Below are 5,721 nucleotides of genomic sequence, written 5' to 3' on the forward strand. Positions count from 1 at the left end.
ACATCCTGTCGTGTCATTTTTTTTTTTTTTTAATGAATGAGCAGGACGGTTGAGATTGACACATTTCAACGTTTTTTCTTCTGATTAATAGGGAGTGGCAAATTACACATCCTCACTTTTCAGTTAACCAAATGCTGATACAGTATTTGCACATGTGGCTGTTACAGTAAAAGTATGCAGTATGCCATTGCATACTGCATTAGGGCTGGACGATAATTCAATATTATCGTTTATCGTCTTTCAGTGGGATTATATTGTGATGATATGGTGATTTTGGGATATCGAGACGCATAATTCTTCTGTCTGAACTGATGACAACAAGCTAATTTTATTTAGAAACTCAGAGAAAATGAAGTATGGTAGGAATATTAGGTGAAAATTTCAGTTTAGTTTGACATCACACCAAACATTACCATTCGGTTCAATATGATTAATTTGATTATTTAACGTGATTTCGCTTATGTGAGCCATATCATCATATATATCGATATTGCAAAAAATCCTTATGATTTTCGTGATATTGATTTCAACCATATCGTCCAGCCCTATACTGCATACACACAAACAGAGACTCTGGGAAAGAGGAAGTGTTAGTATCATGCTCCAGTAAGTGGCCTCTTCAGTGGCAATTACAAGAAGAGATTTACCCAATGACCTCAGAGCTGAAGACAGATAAGCCATATACATTCTATAAATTCTGATTCTTGATTCATTAAAGAGCAAGAAGAAGCAGATGCCAATGATACAAATGAAAGATATCTCTGATTTTATTTTTTTTTCCTTTTGGATGGTTTTGAATGTTTACTAAAATCCCCATTAGTTACCACAAAAGTAACTGCTAGTTTTCCTGGATATCAATTAATTGATATTCATATTCCCATTCATATTTATATTCATTAATTGAATTCATATTATTGGATTTATAATTAACATTACCAACCTGATTGTGCTTTGAAAACTGTAGTAGTCAAAATCACACATGACTCACATGGGTTCGAGAGAACATCATAGTTTTGTCCACTGAAATTCTTATGAATTTCATTTCTCAATGTAGTTTTACTGGTTAAAATATTGTGCAACATTAGACAGTGATGACAACGCAATGCTGACTTTATGCTTTTTAAGGCCATGTAAGCAATTGCTGGGACTTCTCTAGGTCTATTTAGGTCAAGCTTTATATATAATAATTATAATATATTTATTATAAGATAACAATGGTGTTTTTTAATGATTTTCTTACCATCAACAAATCCTATGAAAATAACAAAATGATTTGTCTCAATAGCCACAGAACTCCATTGTATTAAAAAAACGATTAAAAACATGTCAAAGAGCCATGCGGTTGCTCTGGGCAGCATATTTCATCATCGCGATGCACCGGGCCAGCTGACTTTTTCCTCAAGCAACTTAATAAGCCGACCGTAAACACACGTTTTTGATCTCAGGAAAGTAGTTCCGTAGCACCAAAAATAGTCCCCGGCGTAATGAAGAATTTGTTCCCATTTGAATTTGATTTGGTAATAACTACAATAGGCTGACTTTAAAAAAAAAAAAAAAAAACACCAGCGTCATCCTTTAAATGATTCTCCAGCATGAATTAATGATGAGTGTAGAGTGACTACATGTATGAAAGAATTTTTCCAAATAATTAAGGAGATTAAAAGGTATTTGTGAAGTATTATGTAATTTCAATCAGGAAGACTACTTATCATTCATCCATTCATGCTTTCTCTTTACCCAATCAGAGTCGGTGAACACTTTCCCTCTTTTTCCAGAGATCCAATCAGAGTTAGCCGTCACTTCCCTCTCTTTTTCAAAGAACCAGTTGTCTAAGTGACAGGAGTATATACACGTCACCTTCTATGCTATTGCCCTTCTCTCAGATCTATGCCGTATGCTGCTGTCATTCCAGTCGCTGTGCTTACCTTCGTCCCTCCACCACCCATCACCACCAATGTCCAGGCTCCAGAGGAAGTCCCCAGGGGGACATCCTAATTCCTATGTCTATCCCAGATGTACTCCTAACTTCACGAATGGGAGGAGTTCCTCCATGGAGCTTACGCCAACGTTTACATCTTGTTGCATGTCATGAATAAAGTTTTTCATTCAAGCATTCATCCTAGTCTCTCCTGATTGAAATAGTATTCTGTTACATCACCACACAGCCATGTTGATAGGAAAGTAACAGGTGACTATAATAAATTAACAGGTGATTACAGTCAAACAACAGCCACAGTCAATGAGCTATGTATATGGTAAAGCACCATATTGGTAGGTCGCTTGTGACATGGGAAGAGATGGAGACTCTCAGGAAGGGCCAGCGACATGCAAACAATCAGTCTGCACAGCACTTCTGCTTATGCAAGCAAAATAAATGGGTTATTATTTTTCTTTCTCTCATTATATCACTTATAAAAGAAGCATCCTCTATCAAATATTTTATTTCTGCTGTCAGTCCTTCCCCTGACTGAGTTTGTGTACAACACTCTAAATCCATTTCAAGAGCATACATGTATGTACAAAACTAGATCCATGAAGCAATTTGCATTTGAGCATGAGAGTAGATAAGACATATTATATTGCTATAAAAATATTAATTCTCATCACAAAGATGGACTAATCACTAATAATCTGATGGCACTTTTGAACAGGAAATGTTATGATAGTAGTATACATACACTCCGGTTACTGGACCAGAGTGATACTACACCGTTGCTGATTAAGAGAGAATCTTATATGCCTTCCAAATATCCTGGGGCGAAGGCATTTAGATCTGCAAACAGTTTCTTCCTTTATATAAATCATTCTGTATTTTCATTTCCTCTGCCGACGAGGTTGGATGGGGATGTTTTCGCCCTGTTCCGTCTGTCTGTCTGTTAGAAAGATAACTTCATCAAACACCATCAAACCTTCTGTGTCAGCAGATATGAGAAGAGACAAAACTTGCCCAATCAAGCAACATTGGGACACTGGAGAGCTCATTTCCGGTCTAGACATAACCACCTCGCTATTTTTCCAAAACTTGGTACAGTGGTAGAAGGGCAGCTGTAATGTCCCATGAACAGATATAGAGCTGATTGGCCACTTGGTGTTGCGCTAATTGGCTAAAATGTGTGCATCTCCTGATATGAAACAAGTTGGTAATGAGACATGAAAGAAATTATTAACTTTTGGCATATAGGCCTATTGACAATTGCATAGGCTTTGCGGGGGTATGCGCTCTACTGAGTGCTATCTTTATTCTCTGATTTTGGTTTAGAGTCATGCTGAAATATGTACCTGTATAATTTGTTTATACATCTTCCAGTGGGTGTTTATTTTCTTCTTATCATTAGTAGTAGTAATAGAACTAGTAGTAGTAGTAATATGTTACTTTTGATGAGCTTTGTTGTTGTGACTAATTTCTTAGCATTTTCTCTGTTGAACACACTTAAAGCCTCAGTATGTTTGAAATGTGAGTATCTGGTGATGATAACAAATTGTCAAACTATATCATTTTTACAGTTATACATTCTATCAGAGATATAACTACAAAATCGACATGCCATAATGTAAATTTGTCATTTATTTTGTAGGATTTCCTGGGGTGTTTTCTTATTGTCTCAGGGTCAGACCTTTTGCTCCCATCATTCCATGAGCTTCATTGCTGTTATTACTGCACCTTGCGTGTCTCGATAAGAGATGATGGAAAGGGTGAGAGAAAAAAAGAGTGAAAGGTATTAGTGAAGTCCTTGCTTGATCTTAACCTGTCAGGTAATCCTAATCTTCATATGTATTTATCATCCAGTCATGCAAGAGTATCTGCTCCAGGACAGTTCTACTGGTGAGATTATGCTGCAGACACCATAGATGTGATAGAAGTGAGGTTAAAAGATAAATTATTTTTCTCTGATCTCTGTCCATCTCCCTTCCTTATCCCCCTTCTCTTTCTGTGATTTCCGGTAGATTTCCATGCCTTTGCTCAGGCCATTTTGACATTCCTGAGATGATATCAGCGTCACTTTTAATTAAAGTCCCAACCAAGTCCCAACATCCTACACTGAACAATCTTACATAGGTGCAAGGATTTGCAGAGTTACAGAAATTAGAAACATTAGTCACTAGAGTTACTAGTGTTTGTCTTGCAAATAATCTTACTCCTACTGAAACCTCATTTGGCACTGTTTCTTTCTTTCTTCTCTTTTTTTTTTTTTTTTTTTATAAAGATCAGTGTTCATGAATACTAAGCCAGGACGACTGTGTGAACCTATTGTCATCAGCTGCATTATAGGAATAATAATATACTATTTGAGTAAGAATCTTTATTTATACAGCACTTTACAGAGTATTGACAACAAGACCAAGACAGTGCAACAAAGCAAGCAAACAAACAAACAAAAAAATGAATACCCTGGTTTACAACCATGTATTTTATTCTTGCGTTGCAGCCTTTTGCTGTGGGTATGTTGCTTTGGGCACTTTTTATTTTCATGCATATAAACCTGTTATTGTCATTTTACATTATGCAGTGTCATGAGAAGAGGAACCTTTGCCAACTTGGCAACTTTGTCGCTAGATATAACAACTTTTCAGACTCCCCTGGCGACTTCTCAAAAGTGACAAATCTAGTGACATTTTCTAAACATGGGGAACAGTGTTAATGTGTTGAATCGGCTGAATCCCAAAGCACCTGGTGACAAATTGGCACAGCTGATGCTGATTTTTGCTACTTGCTTGTCTGATGATCCAAAGAGGTCTGATGATGAGTAGCTCATCCCTTCACTAAGAGCAGGGACTGTAGCAGGGTTAATGCATAGGTAATACATTAAGTTTTATAGGTGAGAATACAGTCACTACGGTTGACTGGATACGGTTAGTCATGTTTCAAACTCACCGGTTTTGTGTGATGAAGACTTGCACGTGTAGACGTGTCTTGGTGAACTGTGGAGTCTGTGGTGAACTTTTCATTGCTTTGTGGGATTCCTGTGGCATTGGATTTATGGTCATCACAAGGGAAATCCTTCATGTACTGTGAGTAAACTGTGTTGTTATGCAAGACGAGGCATCAGTTAAAGTTTCATCCATCCATCCGTTTTTCCAGGGCTCATGAATATTCAGAGTGTACTCTGGTTTTAATTTAATCCCAAATTTGAAGCAGAACTTTACTTGAAAAGATTTTAATACCCTCATCTTGTGCATTGTGTGTTGGTTATTGTTATATTACTAGGAAACCTGCTTATTTGTTATTGATTTTAGGTACAATTGCATAGCCTGTTCATTCAATATATATTTTAAATAAAATGTATACAGTTTCTGGTGATGAATTTTTTAGCACAGTTTTTACTGGTTATTGTGCATGGGTGTTACTACATTCAATTACAGATGAATTACAGATACTGTCTTGTAGGAACAACATATGTTGTCTGGTTTAATGTTTATTAACCACTGACCGGCAATGTCAAATCTACAAATTTCAATTATACAATAAACAATGTCTCGCAAGTATAAAATACACATAAAAATACAAAAATACAATTCTATACTATTCTATATTATTTCAAATACTGATCATTCCCAATAAGACATCCAAGCATAGGTGTCATTTACACTGGGGACGCTGGGGACATGTCCCCACCACTTTTTGAAATGGCCGATTTTGTCCTCATCACTTTTTAAAAGCATAATTTGTTAAAAATGTTCTGAAACATAGCTTGCACTAAGAAATGTTAACTAACAAATGAG

This window comes from Centroberyx affinis, unplaced genomic scaffold (genome assembly GCF_046629955.1).
Source record: "Centroberyx affinis isolate AG114_WGS23_722 - 3 ecotype Tasmania unplaced genomic scaffold, CSIRO-AGI_Caff_v1 ptg005091l_1, whole genome shotgun sequence".
In the NCBI taxonomy this organism is placed as follows: Eukaryota; Metazoa; Chordata; class Actinopteri; order Beryciformes; family Berycidae; genus Centroberyx; species Centroberyx affinis.